Below are 14,132 nucleotides of genomic sequence, written 5' to 3' on the forward strand. Positions count from 1 at the left end.
CTTTATGTTGCTGGGCAAATGATCAAAGATTTTTGTTGCTGAATAATGTATTCCTTTTTGACCAACGGAATGCTTCAATAACGTATAGGAAAGGTCACTTTTCCCTCTAGTTATGTGTGTATGAACATCACTGCTCTTTTCGAAATGAGATGGTTTATTAACAACGAATTTCATTAGCGAATATACACTCCTGGAAATGGAAAAAAAACACATTGACACCGGTGTGTCAGACCCACCATACTTGCTCCGGACACTGCGAGAGGGCTGTACAAGCAATGATCACACTCACGGCACAGCGGACATACCAGGAACCGCGGTGTTGGCCGTCGAATGGCGCTAGCTGCGCAGCATTTTTGCACCGCCGCCGTCAGTGTCAGCCAGTTTGCCGTGGCATACGGAGCTCCATCGCAGTCTTTAACACTGGTAGCATGCCGCGACAGCGTGGACGTAAACCGTATGTGCAGTTGACGGACTTTGAGCGAGGGCGTATAGTGGGCATGTGGGAGGCCGGGTGGACGTACCGCCGAATTGCTCAACACGTGGGGCGTGAGGTCTCCACAGTACATCGATGTTGTCGCCAGTGGTCGGCGGAAGGTGCACGTGCCCGTCGACCTGGGACCGGACCGCAGCGACGCACGGATGCACGCCAAGACCGTAAGATCCTACGCAGTGCCGTAGGGGACCGCACCGCCACTTCCCAACAAATTAGGGACACTGTTGCTCCTGGGGTATCGGCGAGGACCATTCGCAACCGGCTCCATGAAGCTGGGCTACGGTCCCGCACACCGTTAGGCCGTCTTCCGCTCACGCCCCAACATCGTGCAGCCCGCCTCCAGTGGTGTCGCGACAGGCGTGAATGGAGGGACGAATGGAGACGTGTCGTCTTCAGCGATGAGAGTTGCTTATGCCTTGGTGCCAATGATGGTCGTATGCGTGTTTGGCGCCGTGCAGGTGAGCGCCACAATCAGGACTGCATACGACCGAGGCACACAGGGCCAACACCCGGCATCATGGTGTGGGGAGCGATCTCCTACACTGGCCGTACACCACTGGTGATCGTCGAGGGGACACTGAATAGTGCACGGTACATCCAAACCGTCATCGAACCCATCGTTCTACCATTCCTAGACCGGCAAGGGAATTTGCTGTTCCAACAGGACAATGCACGTCCGCATGTATCCCGTGCCACCCAACGTGCTCTAGAAGGTGTAAGTCAACTAACCTGGCCAGCAAGATCTCCGGATCTGTCCCCCATTGAGCATGTTTGGGACTGGATGAAGCGTCGTCTCACGCGGTCTGCACGTCCAGCACGAACGCTGGTCCAACTGAGGCGCCAGGTGGAAATGGCATGGCAAGCCGTTCCACAGGACTACATCCAGCATCTCTACGATCGTCTCCATGGGAGAATAGCAGCCTGCATTGCTGCGAAAGGTAGATATACACTGTACTAGTGCCAACATTGTGCATGCTCTGTTGCCTGTGTCTATGTGCCTGTGGTTCTGTCAGTGTGATCATGTGATGTATCTGACCCCAGGAATGTGTCAATAAAGTTTCCCCTTCCTGGGACAATGAATTCACGGTGTTCTTATTTCAATTTCCAGGAGTGTATGTACTCTGATGGTGCAGTTAAAATACCTAACTCCTTGAATAGGTGCCTACATGAAGTCCTTGGGTGAACAACGCTAATTATTCTCACTCTTCTGTTTTGTGAAATCAATACTTTATGTCTAAATGGCGAGTTACTTCAGAAAACTATTCCATATTCCACATTATTGAGTAGAAATATGCAAAGTACGTTAGCAGGCTGACCTGTTTATTACCAGGACTAGCGATTATACGAAGAACGAAAGAAGCTGAACTTAATTGTTTGAGAAGCTCAGTAATATGTTTGTTCCAGTTCAAGTTGTCATCAATGTGACCACCCAAAAATTTTGAGAAATCCACCCTGTTAACTAAGACCTATTCATATGCTACATCAATTGTCAGCATGACTCTGTTCGTTGTACAGAACTGGATATAGTGAGTTTCTTCAAAATTAAGGAAGAGTTCATTTTCCGAGAACCACTTAATAGTTCTTTGAAAGACATACTTAACAATGTCTTCAGCTGCTTTTTCTGGAATCGGATTTATAATAACAGTCGTGCCATCTGTGAAAAGTACTAGTTCTGCTTGCCGAACATTAAGTGAGAGGTCATTAACATGAATAAGGAACGGCAAAGGATGTGGTGTCACCGCCAGACACCACACTTGCTAGGTGGTAGCCTTTTAAATCGGCCGCGGTCCGCTAGTTTACGACGGACCTGCGTGTCGCCACTATCAGTGATTACAGACCGAGCGCCGGCACACGGCAGGTCTAGAGAGACTTACTAGCACTCGCCCCAGTTGTACGGACGACTTAGCTAGCGATGCAACACTGTCGAAGCCTCGCTTATTTGCAGAGAAGATAGTTAGAATAGCCTTCAGCTAAGTTAATGGCTACGACCTAGCAAGGTGCCATAATTCTTTGCTATATATATTGTGGTTATAACATGAATCATCAAGAGCGATGTTCTACAAATGTGGATTAAAGTTAAGTATTCCAGAAGCTACGTACTTTTCTTTATAGCATTCATTACGTATCCTGTTTCAGACCTCACGCCAGCCTGCGTGAGTTTAAGCGCGTGCCTTTCGGTTACCCGTCACTGTGGACTGGCTGTCTTGTCAGTCCACAACAAAGGACACAAAATTAAAACCTGTGGGACTCCCTTTGTGATAAATCCACATTCACTAGAATTTGCCACACTCCCAACATTATTTGTGTTATTCAGCACAACGTTTTGCTTTCTGTTCGTTAAGTATGATTCAAACCAGCTGTGTGTATAGCCCTCAAGTCCATAAAACCTGAGTTTTTCTAAGAATGTGACATTATCCGCACAGTCAAATGCCGTGGAAAGGTGAAATCACTGCTACGAATGTCTTTTGCACTGCGCCATGAATTTGAAATGTGGCACATTGTTCTTCTCCGCCAGCCTAGTTATCCACGGGCAGCGCTTCTCTCGCCCACGTGGTTTGGCCATAGTGCGCGCTATTCTGCAGAAATATCCATATTTTAGAAAACTCCTTAACTATAGCATACCTATCAAGAGCTCTGAAAAAAGTTGTAATCTTAATAAATCAGGTGCCAACCTCACATGACTCCGAGATCCTCGGTGAAAGAGGGTTGGACCTGGAGGTGTAGGGCAGCAGACGGGGAGATGGGGTAACGCTGGTAGCAGCAGTGGCTGGCGACGGACGAGTAGTTGGGGCCCATCAGCCCTGCCGTCTAGGTGCTGTCACTATTTGTCTTGCTGTGACATCGCAAGCCTCGCTTGTCGCTTCTGGCAGTAGCTGCAGTAAAGGAAGTTGTTTGGTGCCCAGCAGTCAATACGGAATCGGCTGGGACATGTTGTGCTGTGGAGCCGAACAGTCTGAGGAACCAACACTCTATGGGGGCGTGGCCAAGCTGTAGTGGACATCGCCTACCTGGATGGTGAAATTACAATTAAATCAGTACCATTAGCTGCTGACGGGCTCAGATGGATAGAGCGTCTGCCATGTAAACAGGATATCCCGGGTTCGAGTCCCGGTCGGGGCACACATTTTCAACTCTCCCCGTTGATGTGTATCGACGCCCGTCAGCAGCTAATGGTATTGATTTAATTGTAATTTCATTCTAGAGAGCTGCATGGTCGCCAATGGCTTCTATTTTTTCGGAAATGTCCGAAAGAACAGATGCCATCTTCACACCTGGAGGGTGGTCGATGTCCTCTCCTGGTGGCCAGCGAAAACGGTGACTTCAGCCAGATACTGAGAAGTGTGGTTTTGTTATTGTTGTTAATACGGAGCGCTAGGAGGAGGCTTTAGCGGCCTGCAGTGAATCTCATGCAGTTGACGACTTTCAGATTAGTGAAAGCAATATGAAGTGGGTAAAATATGTATCTGTAGTGCGGCGCTTTCGTTACAGGCAGTGTAGCACAGCTACCGTGTCCGCGAGGACAGACTAGTGCACCTTGGACTTGAGCCGTGCCAGCTCGAATCAATATTGGTTGTCCACTGTCTTCAGTGATGGCTTTCTAGCACCTGTTTCGGCTGCATCCCTTGACAGGGTGCGACCTGCCCGCCTGCGAGGCTCTTGCAGAGCTCGACGAGCAGGCTGGAATTCATTCTGTTTTGGCATTCTGACTGGAGCGCATGACCAAGACAGCGTCGCCGGCGGGCCGCGCGTCGCTGCTGTGCAGACTCGCAAGAAGAAGTGGACGTGCTGGCAGGACTCTGTTCTTCGAAAATATGTGGTCGAATGCGCTGGCTGCCATTACCAGGCGAGTTAAAATCCGAGTGAGATGCTGCTGTATATAGCTCACTGGACTTGCTTTCGGGAGGACGGTGGTCCAAATCCCTCTCTACCTATTCAGAGTTAGTTTTTCCGTGATTTCTCTAAATCGCACTAGGAAAATGCCGGGATGATTCCTTTGAAAGGGTACGGAAGATTTCTTTCCCCATCCTTGACACTATCCAATTCGAGGAATTAAACTTAGTGAGCCTCTTTCTGAACATTTCGTTCCGATGTTTCTACGTTCTGCTTGTTGACACTTCTCCTGGCCAGTTTTATCTGGGCTATCAAGCTTCGTCAGTTGCTGCAGCAACTGTTTCTGATATTGTATTAAGGGGACCCGGTCGTGAGCGAAAATTTCCTATGGTTAACCACACTAACGTTGGCACACTTTTCTCAAAAGCTATATGTTCAAATCAAGCAAATTTGCAACATGCATAAGTTGTTATATTTTCTTCTAAGTGTATTATTAATCTGATAGTAGCATTGTTATCGCAGTACAAATCCCAAAAAACGTTCGTGACCTAAAAAAATTGAATTAACAAAAAGAAATATCTAAATATACGTCAAAGCTTGTATTTGACTGCCATAATTCTACTACACTTTTTATGAAAGTGATGTAATTAATCTCTGAACCAAGTTTCATTGACAAAGATGTATAGATGTATTAGTTTCAGAGAAATCTCTACCTAAAGCTAAAAATTTCAAACTTCCGGAACTATTCATTTACAGATTTTTGATACAATCTTTTTAACCTCCATCCCAAGTTAAAATTCGCCAAGTACATAGCTCATTATTGTGGGTTTCTGTATCCTCCAGCTTTCGTTGGGAGGCCTGTTTCGAATTCTGGCCTCTTTCGTTATTTGTAGGGCATTTTTCTCAGTCTTCCGCGCCCCCACCTGGTCAATTGACAGAAGCCCGTCCTTCATTCACGGGCTGCGACATGGTGGCGAATTAATCAGTAACGCGAATATGCAATAAATTTCCTTTGCTTCACGTCTATGAATAAAAATGTTTTGTCATCAGACTACCGGTTTCGGTCTATATTGACCATCTTCAGATCCGTTTTATAAAAAAGTGGCTCAGTGTATTATGACATTTACAAAACAAATCTGAAGACGGTCGTTATAGACCGAAACTGGCAGTCTGTGACAAAAGATTTGTGACCATAGATGTGGACTAATAGAAATTTATCTTCTTCTTGATTTTCATCCCAAGTTCTACGCCCATATCGTTGAAAACTTTCGGCCTGCTGAGTGACTCATCATTGAAACACAACGCTCCATCCATGATACCACTTTTTAAAGGTCTGAGGCAAGCGTTCCCACACCCAGTTATAGAAACTTTCGTTGGGATTTTGACTTCTCCCGTAGATACATTAAGCAAGCCAATTTTTGCCAGCTGAGTGTCTATAGATACATTTTATATCATTTGATACTGAAAATTGCAGGGTATAGTTGTGTCAACATACATCACCAGCTACACTGGATCTCTGACACTTTGACGATGACTCGGGGCTCTTGGGACAGAGAGAATGGCAGGGGTTCCTTTGTTACTTTTAAACTTATTCTTACTATTCGACTTGGTTATTCTGCCCATATTTACCATCTGCACAGAAAAATTGTAACTGTAAGCACAATAAGATTACTTCCTAAAGTGTAGAGCTATTTCAAATCACTACGAAGAGTATACGAAAAAGGAATGTTGAACTTAAGTTCATCTACAAGCTACACTCGTTTAGCACTAGGTTAACCAACTTGCAAGGCAGATGTCGAAGAACAAACAGGGTAAAGCCAAAGAAAGTCTGCTGCTGCCTGGAAAACAGAGCTCAGTTGACAGCAGACAGAAAAAGACGTGGCTTTGTTCAGAAAATGCTTTTCTTTCCTATTAATGTGCAACAAATATAAAAAACAATCCATATTCTAGTTGAGGAAGGACTGGAGTGTAACCGAACACAATAAAAAAAACTCGTTATGTCAACAGAGTTTCACTTCCTAGTTCCATTAAGTGCCTGGCTTCCGATTATATTAGAGACCTGTGAACTTGTATTAATTGAGCCCTGTTCTGTGCTTTGGAGCTTAAACATATTTACTTTACCTTGTATTTTCTTAAGGTTCGACACTGTTATTTCAATAATTTTGCTTGGTGGTTTAGACCGTAGCAAACTGAATGACTTACATTGTGTTTTCCTGGAGTCATAACGTGCAGTGTATCAATTTTGCAGGGTGTTTTGGAACTTAAAAAATTGATTTACTTTCCCTTGTGTTCCTCTCCAATGTCAAAATTGTAGTCTCATTAATTTTGGTGAGTCGTTTCCGCGGGTTGATGTCACTACTGATCGTATTAGTGAAAGCGGTTTTATTAATGTTTTAATATTTAGATATTTTTGCGACTTGAGAGTTCATGAAGGTGTTCGCCCTGTTAATTTTGCGTAAAACTGTTGTGTGTAGGGTTTAATTAATTTTTCTTGAATTTTATAGTACGGCACATTACTGCAGGAACTTAGGCAGCCGGCCGGTGTTGCCGAGCGGTTCTAGGCGCTTCAGTCCGGAACCGCGCTGCTGCTACGGTCGCAGGTTCGAATCCTGCCTCGGGCAGGGATGTGTGTGATGTCCTTAGGTTAGTCAGGTTTAAGTAGTTCTAAGTTCTAGGGGACTGATAACCTCAGATGTTAAGTCCCATAGTGCTCAGAGCCATTTGAACCATTTGAACTTAGGCAAGGAGTCAGGCAGAGTACACGCCAAGTTCCGGCAACTGGAGCCGGCTACTGGTTTTATGGGTTATCCAGGCTGTTGGATAAGTATTTCGGTGTCTCTTTGTAAGCCTTCTAGCAACTGTTAATGCTGGCCTGAGCATTGGGTTTTGGTTTCTCTTTTATATGTCCGTTCACTCGCTTATATCACACGAAACGTTCGCCAGGAACACGAATTCAACAAATTTATTTATAACACAAGAAATAAACTCACAGATTTGGGATGAACACAGTAATTAACTTCTGAAGAAAAAAAATAAATACTTACTTGAGTGAGTGAATTCACAAATAATCTGAGTTCCACAAGGCGACAATCACAGGTTGACTCCATTTAAAGTCCTTAGGAAGTAATTTGCTAATTCTGGCACTAAGTCCGACATTTCTCAAGTACAGGAGGTGTAGGAAAATAGAATATCAAGTCTTCGACTCTCGGTGGCGTCCTATTTGGCCAGTCCCAATTCACAATGACAGCGAAGAGTGTCTATGCTGGAACGGCTGGCTACCGTTGCGGCGAGAACGGCTGGCTACCGTTGCGGCGAGGGCCTAAATAGTCGTCTCGCGGAGTAACACCTCTGTTTGACTAGCTCAAACTTAATTTCCACGGAAGCGGGAATAGTCCGGCCTGTGCGAGCTGATCAGGACTGCTGCTGGTCCGGCCACTGGCGACGCCCTCTGTTGATATGCTGGTAAGTTGGCTGGTTTGAATTTCAAACTAGCGCCGACTGGAGTCCCATAGCCGTATTGTAAGGTGTGCGGGTTGCTGTTGGCGCCTGCTCCACTCGATGCTACAGCGGTTTTTGGCCTGGCAACATGCGCTTCCAGATTCTCGTTCTCTTTAGGTACTGTGTTTCATCGAACGCTGTGGCACTATTGTACAGAAGGAAAGTGCACTGTTGTTGTTGTGTTGAGGTGGTATGCAATGTTGTACATAGTCTTAAGCTTCTAAGGTCTGTTTGTAGCTGTTGTTCGTAGAGAAGGTAGTTTCGCAGCCTTGTTGTCGGTAGCAGTAGTAGTAAGTAACTGTTGATTTTATTCGTTTATTGTACGCTATTGAGTTGGTCGCCTGAGTGTCATAATTTTAATAGCAGACAAAACGAGGGAACACACATATTTATTTTGTGGAAGTGGAGTGGTGAAGTAGACGAGGTACAATTTCCTATGATATAAATGAGAACTAATTTAAAACTGTGCTATTAGTAAACTAATGCTACTATTTTTAATGGGCACCTAGTACTTAGAATATTTTTAACAGACAGACCCGAAAGATCTGTACCCAAAGACTAAAAAGTTGCGTACGTCATGCCAATACACATGAAAGGTAACAGCAGTAATCCACTGAATTACAGAACCATGTCGCTCACGTCGATTTTCAGTAGGATTTTGGAACGTATACCGTATTCGAACATTGTGAATAACCTTAAGGAAAACAATGTACTGACAAACAGCCAACACGGATTCAGAAAATACCTTTCTTGTGAAACACAACTAACTCTTAATTCCCACTAGTAATGAATGTTATCGACAACGGATATCATAGTGATTCCATATTTTTAGATGTCCAGAAGGCTTTTGACACCGTTCCTAGGAAACGATCTCTAATCAAATTGCGCATCTTTGAAGCACGTGTCGTCTCAGTTGAGCGACTGCACTCCTGTTTTCCTGTCACAAAGATCACAGTTCGTAATAACTGACGGAAAGCCATCAAATGAAACAGATGTAATACTTGGCGTTCCCCAAATTTCGGTTATGCGATAAATCACACAGATCTAAAGGGTATTTGACTAATTTTTGGAAATTGTCTTAAATGATTAATTATGCCATTTTATGGTCCTAAAATGCTATTTCTTCTTTAATTTCAGTATTCTGTTATAAAAACGGAAATGAAATTCAAATAATTTGAAAGCCCGCTAAAACGCTCCATTCGACTCATGTGATACCTGTGACGTCACTGGCTAGCCCGCCTCTTCTATGGTCATAATGCTAATGTTTCGGAAAATGGGCTACAAACGGTGTGTTATACCATGCTGTATAAATACATCTATAAAAACTCCTGAAAAGTTGTTTTTGAGTGTTCCAAAGAGTGAGAAGATGCGTAAAATGTGGTTGTAAAGGAAAATTGCCATCACCTCGACGCACAACTTCACTATCTTAATTAAAAATGTGTTGCAGTGTGAAGTAATAATTATCCAGCTTATCTGCAACGCGTTTAGCTTACTGCCGTTGGTGACTGTCAATATGGGGAACATAGATGTCCTGAACAAATGGTTCAAATGGCTCTGAGCACTATGGGACTCAACTGCTGAGGTCATTAGTCCCCTAGAACTTAGAACTAGTTAACCTAACTAACCTAAGGACATCACAAACATCCATGCCCGAGGCAGGATTCGAACCTCCGACCGTAGCGGTCTTGCGGTTCCAGACTGCAGCGCCTTTAACCGCACGGCCACTTCGGCCGGCTTCCTGAACATGTAGCTCTGTACTATGAGTAGTACAGCCACTCGCATAAAAACATGTCAGGAATTTCTACAGAGACGTTACGAGAAACACTGAGGATTGCAGACAAATGGGAACTATTAAACTAACACACAGATCAAATCTGCAAAATGGAACACACTGTCCATGAAGAAATGAAAACATATCGATATGGAGTTAGTCGACAGAGAGACGAATGGATTAGTTCAAAAGACGACTCCAGCACAAAGAGTAAAGAAGAATAACATGTACATAACACTTACGTGACAGTAAATGATTAATCAGTATCACACGACAAATTAGAATAGAAACCTGTGTACCTGTAGTAGGATTGTTCGTGGCAAGATATTGTAGCAGGCGCCACGTGAAACCAGTAGTTAGATTAAATTAATATTATAAAAATTCTATCATAAGGACTCTAATTAATTAACACACATACAACATAAAACTGCAAACTAAAGTTAGATATTATAACCCTTATGTGAGAGATTGATCGGCCCACGACGTCCGAGATCTGAATGATCTCGTGTAACAAACTAAAAAAAAATGGTTCAAATGGCTCTGAGCACTATGGGACTCAACTGCTGAGGTCATTAGTCCCCTAGAACTTAGAACTAGTTAAACCTAACTAACCTAAGGACATCACAAACATCCATGCCTGAGGCAGGATTCGAACCTGCGACCGCAGCGGTCTTGCGGTTCCAGACTGCAGCGCCTTTAACCGCATGGCCACTTCGGCCGACAACAAACTAAGAATGGAATGCTCTGCACAGGGACGTCAGGCTCGATGACGTTCGGAGACCAAGTCCCTAAGCACAGCCGCATGGAGGGAAAACTGTTTCTAAAATTAATTTATCCTATCTCTTTCTTCTTTTCTTAAAAAGTAAAATTTCTATAATTTTCCATTTGGAATTGTCATGTATTATAATTTACAGAAATAATCACAGTTGCTTCTCATTCAAAGAAGGACAAAGAATCACGCAGCCGCGCCTCCATGTGTCACTGCATGGGCAACGGAGTGCAGCGACCTCAGCTGTGTAGCTAAATTTCGCTGCGCGGTGTGGACCGTCGATGACGGCTATGAGAACTAGCTGAAGCACTATGGCCGAAACAAAATTTATCTGATGGCGGGCTCTAGTTGTCTAATAATTAAATCCTAAAAAAAACAACAAAAAAACAGCCTAATGTTAGGTTCGCTGGACCCTTACAAGGAACCTCTTGAATTCGAGGTCCCGAGTTCAATCTTAAGTAAGGCAATTATGAAAAGAAAAAAATTAGCTGCTAATAACTCACCATGTGCATCTGTAGAGCTACAAAAAATGGGTGTTCGAGAAGTGCAGAGATTAACCTTCTATGGGATGTGTGTTTTACACTTTACAAAAATGGACGTTGTGCACATTTAAGAAATGTTCAAAACAAACTATTAACTTGCACCATGAACACCTAACGGAAAAATGTGTGCCACAGTGAACACAAGGGCTTGCACCACCAAGATCGAAGGCAAAATCTTTGGGAGTTACAAACCGAGCAGGACGTTCAGCTACGTAGCCACTCTTAAAGAATGCTTTTTGAATCATATTGATGTAACGGGGTGATGAGAGCTGATGGAATGAGATGGCAAGCAACCGAAAGCAATACAATCTGTCTTGGAGCTTATCGTGAAACTGACTATCCTTTAAGGCGTAGCTGCAGACAGTTCTGTAATATGTTTATCAGTTCGGAAAAGCAAACATCCAGAGGCAGAATTTTTCCAGTGGTTCCAGGAGGTGTGAAGTGCAGTGTCACACGCTTTCCAGGAGGGAGAATTTGCTCTAAAGGAGTGTGATTTCTATGCGGAGACCAGAAATCAAACCAAAACAAATTATTTTGATTAGCTATTGGCCAAAAGCAGTTCTCATACCATAGTTGTAGTACTCTGTCGTCCATTTTCCCACTCTTGGTTGCTGTGACATAAATATACCGCTCTTGCAATGTCACTCACACGAAAAAGAATGGTAGGTGCAAAGCACCTACAAATTGTCGCAGCACAATAAAAAACTTTCAAGTCAAATTACCATCCAGATTAACAATCGACAAGATCGCATACGAATGTGATGTTAGTTGATCTGGCAACTGTACTGCACAGTCCACTAATTCGTATGTGCACGAGGTAACCTGAAAATGTAAAGGTAAAATTGAAGTAATTAATTGAATAAATATGAAATCTGGACTACCGGAAGCTGGTTTGAACTGTCGTCCTTCCGAGTGCTTCTGCTGACCACTACACAACCTCTCTCTGTCAACTCACAAAGCTTTGCGTTTCGCAAAATCGTTAGATTTATTTTCGTTATAACGCGTAGCAACAGGTTTAATCAACTTCCAGGGATAAACGCTTTTCCTACACGAGAACGTAAATAACCAGGCGCTATTTCATCTACGTCTCCACTTGCCTACAAAGCCTTGATAAATTCTAAGTCCAACTTGGTTCAGAATCATGTTCTCAGATGATGACGGGCAAAAATCACAAGTTCGAATCCACATTCTAGATCGTCGGTAAAATTTCACAGTACGGAATTGTCCTCTGGCGAAAAAATACTCAAAGTTCACTGCTCAAAAATACTACTAAATGCAATACAACTTTGAGCTTAGAAAAATCTCAGTATTTTCACGAGAGAATGAACTCGCTGCCCATTTGCCTATTTTTTCGCAGTTGAACACACACTCCGGCATAAAATTTCAAAATATTTATCACAAATTTGGTTTAATTCTCTGACAGGTTTCTACGAGACCTATCCACTGACACTTAGTTTATGAGAATCGGTATAGTTGTCACCGAATCACAATTTTTCAAGTTCATACAGATTGTTAGCTGTTCAAAACAGAATAAGTTAAAAACTATTCATCACGCCGAGGTGCACTTAGATTGGTACCCTCGCATTTGATATAATTTTCCCCTTATTTCTGTGCTACTGCCATTGGAATAGCTCACTGAGTTCACACTTTACTACAACATATCTGCTTTTTCAGTCGTTATAAGGATCCTTTAGTCTCTCATGGCGCCCCTTTCCAATACTTTTTTCTCCCCAACGGCTTTCGAGCACTGTGAATACCGGCCACGTCCTTTCAAAGTGAGTTAGTCGTCAGCTGGCATCAGAATTTCTCATACATGGTGTCCGCTCAAACAGCAGAGCTCAAAGAGCGCCGACATCTAGCGAACGAACTACAAAGCTGTTTCCTCTGTGGCCGACCACGCTCGGCCACCACGTTACTCGCTGCCACCCCCTCGTATCTGTGAAACGTGAGATCGCGCGCCGACAACTGTCACACAGAAGCATAACAAACTTCGCGCTCCCGGCCGCCCCCGCTCCCACAGTTTATAAGGTGTCTTCTTGACGGCTGTATCGTCAAAATTTGAATACAGTTCTCCTGGTACCTCTTATTTCCAGGTTTCCTTTCATTGCATTGCCTGTTCAAGCCTCGATTGCTTGGAGTTTCAAACTGAATGATGGGATAAGTCTGTTTTTCTCATCTACAAATTTTCGGGCCGATTTCGCAGTTTGCTGTGCATCGTCAAGTTGGAACTTTGTTTGAAATTTCGTTACCTTACGTTTCCCAGTTCTGTAGCAGTGTTTGAAGTTAAGCAAATATCCAGCGCTTCAATTGAAATCATTGTAATCTACGTCGCACACAACTTGTTTTGTGTAACGTAGCAGATTACTATTATGCTCATCGAGCATCCTTGAAATGCCCTAACACCAGTTTTTGTAAGAATTACGCCTTGTCCTCCCCTTAATACACCGTAGTTTTTCTTATGCCCCACACAGTCACATTTCTGCTGGCTTATTCTAAATCTGTTCATACTTTTTAAATAATCTTCCACCTACATAATTATATTTAGGACCCGCTCCTTGGACAACTGTCCTTTACTACGTTTCACTGGAGACGGCATATGTGACTTCTTGTCCGACAAGGAGGATGAACTACATGGTTCGACAACTGTTTCAGTATCACTTTCGCTTCCTAAGCACGCATCGTCATCATTGTGCGCCACATCTACATTGTCCGCACAGTCGAACGCTTACATTTCATCTGCCACTTCTTTTTCACTCTGCGAAATTCCTTGGGTTGATTTTTGACGAAATTTCATTCTCTGCAACTGTTATTACAAATATAATGCAATGTTTACTTTCTTTATCGTTGCCATTGCTGAACTTCGTATCAACACCATTAGCAATGTAACACTATTGTGAGTTATTAGTCGACTAGGCAGTTCAACAACACTCAGTAGCCTCAAGCTGTGCTTGCAGTTGGATACCTCCAGTCCCGCCCCATGTTGGCATTAGCAGCCAATGTCTTTGCATGGTTCACAATGTGTGGGGCTCGAATGCCGTAAACATCACGGACGTTTTGCTTCCTCGCACTCACGGGATTCATTGTTTGAAGCGAGCCTATATACTTACAGCATAGGGCTTAAGGTGGAGAGCATCTCGTAATAAATCAGTGAAAAGCAGCATGGCGGTCGGCTTAGGAATTGCAAAGTGGAAGTTGGAACATCAACTGCAATTACAGTTATTTCGATGT

This window comes from Schistocerca piceifrons, chromosome 3, assembly GCF_021461385.2.
Source record: "Schistocerca piceifrons isolate TAMUIC-IGC-003096 chromosome 3, iqSchPice1.1, whole genome shotgun sequence".
NCBI lineage: Eukaryota > Metazoa > Arthropoda > Insecta > Orthoptera > Acrididae > Schistocerca > Schistocerca piceifrons.